This window comes from Ictalurus furcatus, chromosome 15, assembly GCF_023375685.1.
Source record: "Ictalurus furcatus strain D&B chromosome 15, Billie_1.0, whole genome shotgun sequence".
Classification (NCBI taxonomy): Eukaryota; Metazoa; Chordata; class Actinopteri; order Siluriformes; family Ictaluridae; genus Ictalurus; species Ictalurus furcatus.
In genome coordinates, this window is record NC_071269.1 from 8,920,575 (window position 1) to 8,933,074 (window position 12,500).

General features: G+C 40.1%; 1 protein-coding gene across 2 annotated transcripts in view; it reads right to left on the minus strand.

The window, feature by feature from the left end:
• LOC128619293 (disks large homolog 4-like) overlaps positions 1-12,500 on the minus strand; it is a 37,694-nt gene that overhangs the window by 21,825 nt on the left and 3,369 nt on the right. The window lies entirely within an intron of this gene.

Below are 12,500 nucleotides of genomic sequence, written 5' to 3' on the forward strand. Positions count from 1 at the left end.
AAGTATTACTGTTTAGTGTTTAAGCATTAGTGTTTAGTGTTTAAGTATTACTGTTTAGTGTGTAAGTATTAGTGTTTAAGTATTACTGTTTAGTGTTTAAGTATTAGTGTTTAGTGTTTAGTGTTTAAGTATTACTGTTTAGTGTGTAAGTATTAGTGTTTAAGTGTTTAAGTATTAGTGTTTAGTGTTTAAGTATTACTGTTTAGTGTTTAAGTATTAGTGTTTAGTGTTTAGAGTTTAAGTATTAGTGTTTAAGTATTAGTGTTTAAGTGTTTAAGTATTAGTGTTTAGTGTTTAAGTATCAGTGTTTAAGTATTAGTGTTTAAGTATTAGTGTTTAGTGTTTAGTGTTTATCTGCCGGTTGTTGTTAAGCTCTCTGTTCTTACCTTTTGACCATAAAGCTGATATTCTAACAGCATGGAGTGAAATCTCTATGAAGCACTAAACGTATTAGTGTTTAGTGTTTAGTGTTTAGTATTTATCTTCTGGTTGTTGTTAAGCTCTTTGTTATTACCTTTTGACCATAAAGCTGATATTCTAACAGCGTGGAGTGAAATCTCTATGAAGCACTAAAAGTATTAGTGTTTACTGTTTAAGTGTTTAAGTATTAGTGTTTAGTGATCATCCCTGATGCGAACGAGTTTATACTTATGTAGTTAAATATTCTCTGTACACAAATATCCACTGTATTTTTATATTTGTTTTATGCTTCAGAGCTCCGAGCACTGATCTTATATATATATACATATATACATATATATACTGTATATATACATATATATACTGTATATATACATATATATACTGTATATATATATACACACACACACACACACATACATGCATACATACATACATATATATGTTGGTGACGTCATGAGCTATATATATATATATATATATATATATATATATATATATATATATATATATATCAGTGAATAAAACTGTGGTTTTATTGGTTTTAATGGTGAAAAATCACCAAACTGCTCAGATTAAAATAGCTTAAAAAGATTAAGCTACAATTACAAACATTACAACAAGAACAACACCGACCTTTAAACTAATGACCTATGACCTCATTTCCTCCTCTACATCCTCTGTGGTGTTATTCTGAAATCCATAAGTAAATAAACAAATGAATCAATAAAAAAAATCATTGAAAGTTATTTGAGAGCAGAAATAATGTGCATGCACTCCTGAGGTTTGAGCATAGAGGGCGCTGTTGGGCAACATTTCGAGTTGTGTAATAATCGGAAGCTGTTGTCCTGCACACTCAGGGCTAATAAGAGCTAATTACTAAATAAAATAAAAGCTAAATAAAGCATCTTCAGTTAGCTGCTCAGAGTGGATCTGCAGTGGATCCTGAGGCGGGAATACACCCTGGATGGGCGTCAGTCCTTTTCACACTCACACACACTCACACGCACTCACACACTCACACACACTCACACTCACACACACACACTCACACTCACTCACTCACACTCACACACACACACACTCACATACACTCACACACACACACACTCACTGACACCCACTCTCTCTCTCTCTCTCTCTCTCACACACACACTCACACGCACACACACACATACACACACTCACACTCACTCACACACACTCACACTCACACACACACACACTCACACACACACACACACACTCACTGACACACACTCTCTCTCTCTCTCTCACACACACACACACTCACACTCACAGACACTCACACTTGTACAGGGTAATTTAGTGAAGCCGTTCCTGGGAAGAAACCAGAGAACCAAGAGGAATCAGACACGAACATGTGGAGAACATGTGAATCTCCAGTCAGAGAGAAACCTGAGCTGAGGAAGGAACCAGGAGCTGCTACACACTGCAGCAAAGAGACACCGAACAGAACTGCTGAGTTTCCTCTCCATCAACACAATTTTAATATTAAATTATTTTAGTTGTGTTTCTGATCATTTCTACACCACAGCACATAACATACACTCGTGTGTGTTAGTGCACGTGTGTGTGTGTGTGTGTGTGTTTAACATCCACAGGGAGGCAGTAGAGAGTTTTACAGTGTGTGTGAGAGAGAGAGAGAGAGAGAGAGAGAGCGCGAGAGGGTTCAGCATTCTACTCAGGAATGACTGCAGCCGAAAACCCATCAGTGTGACTGATGATGTCATCAGAGGGGGACAGGAAACCTTGGTGCTGTTTCAGCAGCGTCTGTGTGTGTGTGTGTGTGTGTGTGTGTGTGAGAGAGAGAGAGAGAGAGAGAGAGAAAATTATACATATATAAAATTTAAAATGCTGCATAGATGGAGAACATCACACCAAACTGAATGGCTGCACACACACACACACACACACACACACACACACTCACACACACACACACACACACACACGCACACACAAGTGAAAGATTGTGCATTGTACCGTTTTCTGTGCTGTTTTACAGTGCAGTGCTACGGTGTTCCTGCACTGTAAAACACGCCTCTGAGAAGTCACATGACCACCAACTCACACAAACTCCGCCCACTTCCACATGAATAAACTCCAACCATTTATATTCAGTTAGAAAAGGGAATAGTGTGTGAAGATGATAACGATGGTGATGAAGATGATGAAGGTGATGATGATGAAGATAACGATGTCAGTGTCTTTCAGTCTTTCTGAGAGAAATGTTCTCACAGATTTTAGCATAAATTCATTCACTAATTAGAATATATTAATCCATCATTAATCCTCTCTCTCTCTTTCTCTCTCTCACACACACACATCTTCATTTTTCATCTTTATTTTGCCTCCATTGGTGATGTCAGTTGCTATGCAACCAGTGGAGCCTGATAGTTTCCATAGCAACCGGAGTGCGGCATCATGAACTGAATAAAAGGAGTGATGGAGAGAGAGATGGACAGACAGATAACAGGGGAGGAAGTGTATTTGCGTGTGTGTGTGTGTGTGTGTGTGTGTGTGTGTGCGCGTGTGTGTGAAATCGTGAGTGGTCAGAGACAGACGGATAGACAGAGAGATGGAGAGCGTGGGAAAATTCTAAAACACTGTGTCTGACCTGCAGTGTGGGAACTCCTCCGTCTCACTCTCTCTCTCTCTCTCTCTCTCTCTCTCTCTCTCTCTCTCTCTCACACACACACATACACACACACACACACACACACACACAGGACAATAAGAGTTATGCAAAAATGAGTCATCAGAATAACTTGCGAGCTTCATCTCACTGTGTATGTTTAATTTTCTCTGATTGTTAAGTAGCACACTGTGTTATTGCTAATACACACACACACACACCACACACACACACACACACACACACTGTTCACTCATTAACACAGCTAGCTATGTCATTAAGGCTAATATTTTTTAGCCTTAGTGACTAGCATGTTAATCACACATCTGTAGGGCCAGGTCAGCGTTAGCTAGTTCACTTTAATGGCAGAATAAATTCTGTGAACTCCAGTATGAGCGTTATCTTGGAGATAAACAATTCACTTGTGTTTGTAGACAATTCCCGAGACACAAATTACAGAAAAACTCTCTAATGAAGTTAATAAGAGAAACAAAATTGCAGCTTGTCATGTTACAGAGAAACCGCAAAGAAGTGTAAACTCCTCTGTCCTGAAGACATCACGAAACGTACAGGTACAGTTTCACCTCTGTCTGTTACACAGCGCTGGCACTGGAGACTCCTTCCTTACACGTACATGGTATTTGGAAGTGAAGATGCTTCATCGGCCATCAGGTGTGGTATTACAGTTTTTATTATAATTATTACATGAATTTATCAGTGCAAAGTGAAGATTTAGGATATACAGGATCCATTTACTCACTTGCTGAACAACCATTAAGTGATGTGTGTGATGTGGTTTGTGTTGTGATGTGGTGTGTTGTGGTGTGTGGTGTCTATTGTGTTATGGTGTGTGTTGTGCTGTGGTGTGTGGTGTGTGTTGTGCTGTGGTGTATGTTGTGGTGTGTGGTGTATGTTGTGGTGTCTATTGTGTTATGGTGTGTTGTGGTGTTGTGGTGTGTGCTGTGTTGTGGTGTGTATTGTGTTATGGTGTGTTGTGGTGTGTTGTGTTGTTGTGGTGTGTGCTGTGTTGTGGTGTGTATTGTGGTGTATTGTGTGTTGTGGTGTGTGTTGTGGTGTGTTGTGGTGTGTATTGTGGTGTGCTGTGTATTGTTATGTGTTGAGGTGTGTGTTGTGTGTTGTGGTGTGGTGTGTGTTGTGGTGTGTATTGTGGTGTGTGTTGTGTATTGTGGTGTGTGCTGTTTTGTGGTGTGTGTTGTGGTGTGTGTTGTGGTGTGTGTTGTGGTGTGTGGTGTGTATTGTGGTGTGTATTGTGGTGTGTGTTGTGGTGTGTATTTTGGTGTGTGTTGTGGTGATTGTTGTGGTGTGTGTTGTGGTGTGGTGTGTATTATGATGTGTGTTGTGGTGTGGTGTGTATTATGAAGTGTGTTGTGGTGTGGTGTGTATTATGAAGTGTGTTGTGGTGTGTGGTGTGTATTGTGGTGTGTGTTGTGGTATGTATTGTGGTGTGTGTTGTGTGTTGTGGTGTTTGTTGTGGTGTGTGTTGTGGTGTGGTGTATATTATGGTGTGTGTTGTGTATTGTGGTGTGTGTTGTGTTGTGGTGTGTATTGTGGTGTGTGGTGTGTTGTGGTGTGTGTTTTGTGGTGTGTGGTGTGTATTGTGGTGTGTATTGTGGTGTGTGTTGTGGTGTGTGTTGTGGTGTTTGTTGTGGTGTGTATTGTGGCGTGTGTTGTGGTGTGTGTTGTGGTGTGTGTTGTGGTGTGGTGTGTGTTGTGAAGAAATGATGTGCCAGGGTTCTGGAGATGTAATCCTGACTGATGGTTGCAGCATTATTTATGTTTTATATCTTTAACAATGACAATAAAGAAACACAAATGTAACCTGAGCCTGTTTGTGCTTGTTACCATGGTTACATTACACTATGGCTCCACTGTATCAGCAGCAGTAATTTAGATGATTAAATGATTTTAATTTTGTGATCTACATTAGAGGTGTACAAGGAATCACTCCTGTCAGCGAATCAGAAACCGGGATTCTCCATGGCCATGATATAGGCACACACACACACACACACACACACACACACACACACACACACACACAGCCAGTGCATATTACTGTCAGTGCCTCTGCATTGCACTCATATAAAGTATGACAGGTCCATATTTTGCATCAGTCAGAATGAGGATGAGTCGCTCTGAGAGAAATCAATCCCAAAATCCTTTAAGCACACAAATGATTAATAAACACTGAGGAGGAGAAATCTTCAGAAGGTATCTACTGAGGGATTTGTATCAGTAAGTATAACACAAAATAACCCCATAATTATTAAGCCCACACCAACCCCAACTTTATCACACACACACTAACCCCAACTTTATCAAACACAGACTAAGCCCAACTTTATGACACACACTAACCCCAACTTTATTACACATATACTATCCCCAACTTCATCAACACACGCTAACCACATATTTATCAAACACACCCTAACGACAACTATATCAAACAAACACTAACCCCAATTTAATCACACACACAATAACCCCAAATTTATCACAGACACTAACCCCATATTTATCAAACACATCAAACACACATTAACCACAACTTTATGGAACATACGCTAACTCCAACTTATTCAAACACACACTAAGCCCAACTTTATCAAACACACACTGACTCAACTTTATCAAACACATGCTAACCACAACGGTACCAAACACACAACCCCACCTTTATCATACATACTAACCCTATATTTATCAAAACACATTAACCACAACTTTATCAAACACACACCATCCCCATCTTTATCACACACACCCAAACCTTATCAAACTAACCCCAGCTTTATCACACATACACACACACACACACACACACACACACACACAAATCCTAACTTTATCACACACACACTAACCCCAACTTTATCAAACACAGACTAAGCCCAACTTTATGCTGTTGTGCAAAACAGATGTTTTGCTGTTGAAACATCTATCTTGAGTGCTTCAGAGTCTTCTTCTGGCCCTGATGATTTGATTGCCTTATTATACTCATTTTGCTCCAATATTTTAGACTCCATTGCCCCTTTTAAACTGAAACAACCAAATCTTAAATCTTATTACTGGCTGGACGATAATACTCGTTCTCTCAGACAGGCTTGTCGTAGAGGTGAGCGGAGATGGAAGCATGATCAGTTAACAGTGTCCTTCCAGATCTTTAATGATTGTTTGTTTAAGTTTCAGAGTGCAACAAAGTCAGCTAGGTCTAGGTATTTCTCTGACTTAATTGCTACACACTGTCATAGACCAAAGATCTTATTCACCACGATAAATTCAATTATTAATCCGAGTTGCCAATTCCATGGGGAACCTTCGGCTGAACTTTGTGAGAAGTTTTTAAAGTTTTTTTCTGATAAAGTAATTACCAGTCGTTCTTCCTTCACTTTGCATTTATCAGACCTGTCCCCAAATTCACTGGCTTTACCGGGTTCATTTGATCAATTTGAACACGTTTCTCTAAAGGAACTGTGTGATCTGGTTAACCAGATGAAAATATCATCCACGCCACTTGATGTTGTTCCCGCTTTGCTTATGAAAGCAACCTTTTCTGAAATTGACCCCAGTATCCAAGTGTTGATAAATTCTTCTCTGGATGCAGGGGTGGTCCCAAATTGTTTTAAACATGCTATTGTTCAACCTTTGCTTAAGAAACAGGGTTTGGATGAAGGTTGCCTTAATAATTATCGGCCTGTCTCTAAGCTACCGTGTCTGTCAAAGCTGCTAGAGAAAGTGGTACAATCTCAATTGCTCCTGTTTTTAAACTCAGCTATGTTATTTGAACCTTTACAATCTGGTTTCACTGCTTTTCATAGCACGGAGTCTGCTTTGTTAAAAGTGTCCAATGACATTTTACTCACAGTGGATGCTGGAAAAAATACTGTGTTGATGCTATTAGATCTTACAGCTGCCTTTGATACTGTAGACCATAACATACTTCTCTGGCGCTTAGAGCATCTGTTTGGTATCAAGGGCACCGCCCTACAATGGCTCAGCTCATATCTTGAGGACAGGTCTTTCTCGGTAGCATTGGGTAATTTCTGCTCTTCTTCTAGTCCTATTATTAGTGGTGTTCCTCAAGGCTCCATTCTGGGCCCACTTCTTTTTAATTTGTATATGCGGCCGTTGGGGAATATTATTAGGGCTCACAATGTCTCTTTTCATTTATATGCTGATGATACCTAGTTGTACATTCCTTTGAAAGCTGGTGACTCCATTCAGCCATTGCTGGACTGTCTGGATGACATTAAAAAATGGTTGACAAATAATTTCCTCCGACTTAATGAAGACAAAACTGAAATAATTGTTTTTGGCCCCCTGAGATTGAGAGATGGTCTCATTAACAAGCTCCATAATCACTTTCCCTCAATTTCTTCCCAGGTTCGGAACCTTGGCTTCATTCTGGACTCAGAATTATGCTTAACCAAGCAGATAAATTCGGTCGTTAAGACTAGTTTTTATCAACTACAGATTATTTCGAAACTCAAAACATTTTTGTCTTTCCAGGATTTGGAGAAGGTTATTCATGCTTTTATTACTTCTCGCTTAGATTACTGTAATTCATTGTACTTGGGTCTTCCTCAGTCATCTCTGGCTCGTCTTCAGATGGTTCAGAATGCAGTTGCAAGGCTGTTGACCAGGGCAAAGAAGTTTGATCGTGTCACCCCAATTTTAGCATCGCTTCACTGGCTCCCAGTCCGTTTTAGGATTCAGTTTAAGATTCTGATGTTTGTTTTTAAAACTCTTAATAATCAAGCTCCTTCCTATCTCGAGGATCTTCTTAAACCACATTCATCAAACAGATGTCTAAGATCTTCTGATAGGTTTCTTTTGCATGTCCCTCGTTCCCGGTTAAAAACAAAGGGGGATAGAGCTTTTGCTGTTGCTGCCCCCCGTCTACGGAATCAACTGCCACTGGACATCCGCCTTGCACCTTCTATTACCACTTTTAAAAATAGGCTTAAAACGTATCTCTTCTGCCAGGCTTTTTGATCAAATTTTTAATTGTTGAAACAAATTTTTAATCAATTTTTTTTCTATTGTCCATTGTCTGTTTTTATTTGGTCTAATTCTGTTTCTATGTTATTTTCCTTACTCTGTGCAGCACTTTGGTCAGCTTTGCTGTGTGAAATGTGCTATATAAATAAATTTTACTTACGTACTTACTTTATGACACACACTAACCCCAACTTTATTACACATACACTAACCCCAACTTTATCAAACACACGCTAACCACATATTTATCAAACACACACTAACCCCAACTTCATCAACACACGCTAACCACATATTTATCAAACACACCCTAACGCCAACTATATCAAACAAACACTAACCCCAACTTAATCACACACACAATAACCCCAAATTTATCACACACACTAACCCCATCTTTATCAAACACACACTAAACCCAACTTTACCAAACACACAATAACCCCAAATTTATCACAGACACTAACCCCATATTTATCAAACACATCAAACACACATTAACCACAACTTTATGGAACATACGCTAACTCCAACTTATTCAAACACACACTAAGCCCAACTTTATCAAACACACACTGACTCAACTTTATCAAACACATGCTAACCACAGCTGTACCAAACACACAATAACCCCACCTTTATCATACATACTAACCCTATATTTATCAAAACACATTAACCACAACTTTATCAAACACACACCATCCCCATCTTTATCACACACACCCAAACCTTGTCAAACTAACCCCAGCTTTATCACACACACACATACACACACACACACACACACACACACACACAAGCCCTAACTTTATCACACACACACACACACACACACAGACACATTAACCCTAACTATATCACACACACACACACACCCCAACTTTATCACACCCACACCCACACACTAACCCTAACTTTATCACACACACACACACACACACACACACACACTAACCCTAACTTTATCACACACACACACACACACACACACTAACCCTAACTTTATCACACACACACACACACACACACAGAAAGCCCAAATTTATCACACACACACACTAACCCTAACTTTATCACACACACACACACACACACACACACTAACCCTAACTTTATCACACACACACACACACACACACACTAACCCTAACTTTATCACACACACACACACACACACAGAAAGCCCAAATTTATCACACACACACACTAACCCTAACTTTATCACACACACACACACACACACACACTAACCCTAACTTTATCACACACACACACACACACACAGAAAGCCCAAATTTATCACACACACACACTAACCCTAACTTTATCACACACACACACCCACACACTAACCCTAACTTTATCACACACACACACACACACACACACACACACTAACCCCAACTTTATCACACACACACACAGAAAGCCCAAATTTATCACACACACACACACTAACCCTAACTTTATCACACACAGACACCCACACACTAACCCTAACTTTATCACACACACACACACACTAACCCCAACTTTATCACACACACACACCCACACACTAACCCTAACTTTATCACACACACACACACACACACTAACCCTAACTTTATCACACACACCCACACACACACACACACACACACACGCACTAACCCCAACTTTATCACACACACACAGAGAAAGCCCAAATTTATCACACACACACACTAACCCTAACTTTATCACACACACACACACACACACACACTAACTTTATCACACACACACATGCACATTAACCCCAACTTTATCTCACATACACACACACACTAACCCTAACTTTATCACACACACACACACACACTAACCCTAACTTTATCACACACACACACACACACACACACTAACCACAACATTATCACACACACACACACACACACACTCACACACATACACACACACGCTAACCCTAACTTTATCAGACTAACCCCAACTTTATCTCTCTCTCTCACACACACACACACACACACACTCTAACCCTAATTTTATCTCACGCACACACACACACACACACACACACACACACACACACACACTAACCATAACTTTATCACACACACACACGCACACACACACACACATACAAACTAGGGATGCAGCGAAATGAACATTCTTGGCCGAAACCGAAACCGAATATGATGACAAACTTGGCCGAAGGCCGAAGGATGAATACCGAACACGTTTTTTTCGCGTTTTTTCCATTTATTTTGCCATTTTTTTCACCATTGCATAAATTAAATAGTCAAAATGTGCTTTTTACTATTATGTCTTGCTTTTCAAAGAAAAAAAATCAATTACAAAAACTACAATTTCAAAATATTTATTTAACTTTTTTTTCATTGCAGCAGGTATAGGCTACCAACAAGGCACAATATAACTTTAAATAAATAAATGAGTAAAATAAAAATATTTTGATGTGGTCATCTTTGAGCCCCCCTTGAATAGCCAATGTTAGGCCTATAACTGACTGCTGAAAGAATGTAGCACTCTGTAGTCTGCAACAAAAAAGTGCATTAAAAAGTGCATTGACAAGAGTGCAAAAAATGGTTCTATTCTGTTCTATACGGCTGATTACATTGGGGATATATACCGCTCGCGTCCCTGTACACCTCGCGGAGTATAGTATAGCAGATATAGTATAGTGAGTTACGTTGTTAATGTTATGTTCTTTGATAGATTTAGTTAGTTTAAACTATAGATTAGTTCATTTAGTCCCCGCTGGTTTTTCCGCTCCCAGTCCATAGTACTAGTTCATGTTTCTTGTGTTGTGTTTTGACTCTGTTTTCTGTGACCACGACTTTGATTCCCTTTGCCTGTCTTGACTAAGTTTTTTGGATTACGATTTGGATTTGTCTGCCTGTCCTTAAATAAATACATCTTTACCTGCTTCCGTACTCTACTCCCTTACATTTCGCAACGTGACAGGATACTCGGGAACAGAAACAAAACAAACCCACGTGTCCACAGTAAAAATCCGAAGAGCACGTGGCTTGTGCATGCAAGCGCCCCCTCATCGAGGTCGTGACATTCGCGCGTCTCACTCTGGTTGCTAGGCTATGAGGTCACGTCATCAAACACGTCATTGTTCAGTCAAATTTATTCGGCCTTTTCCCTTATTTCGGTTGCTGAACATTCGGTGCATCCCTAATACAAACCCTAACTTTATCAGACTAACCCCAACTTTATCATACACACACACACACAAACCCTATCTTTATCACACACACACACACACACACACACACACACACACTAACCCCAACTTTATCACACACACACACAAATACACACACACACACAAACACACTAACCCTAACTTTATCACACACACACACACACACACACTAACCCCAACTTTATCTCTCTCTCTCTCTCACACACACACACACACACACACACACACACACACAAACCCTAACTTTATCACAAACACACACACACTAACCCTAACTTTAGCAGACTAACCCTAACTTTATCACACATACACTAACCCCAACTTTATCTCTCTCTTGCTCGCTCTCTCTCTCTCTCACACACACCCACACAAACCCTAACATTTTCACAAACACACACACACACACACACTAACCCCAACTTTATCTCTCTCTCTCTCTCTCTCTCACACACACACACACACACACACGAACCCTAACTTTATTAGACTAACCCCAACTTGATCTCACATACACACACACACACACACACACACACACACACTAACCATAACTTTCTCATGCAGTCCAGTATTACCCTAACTTTATCACACACGCACACACACACACACACACACACACACACACACACACACACTAACCTTAACTTCAACACACACACACACACACACACTAACCCCAACTTTCTCATGCAGTCCAGTATTACCGTGTGATTATTATATTATTAATCTCAGAGACGGTTCTCTCACCATGTTCTGCAAACTTTCCTGGACTCGTATCTGCTGAACGTAATGACAGAATTATCTTTCCTGTGTAGGACTTCACACTTCCTTAAATATGTCCTTAGTAATTCACACAGATCTTCATGTTGCAGTCTGATTGAGACAGATCTGATCTCATGGCCTACCTAGGCTCCCTCCTCACACATGAGACACAGCCCATATGACCTGCCTGTTGAATATCACATCACTGACTAGAGTCCCTCATCACATACACACAGTGTGTGTTACACCGGATCTCCCCTCACGCAGGGGGAGCATCACGCCTCAGACCTGTACACCATGCAGTGCGAGCAAACACACACACACACACACACACACACACACACGTCCCAATCACAGAAAACGAATGAACAGCAGGACAAATCAGTTAAAGCTCACACTCACATAATGATTTCCACT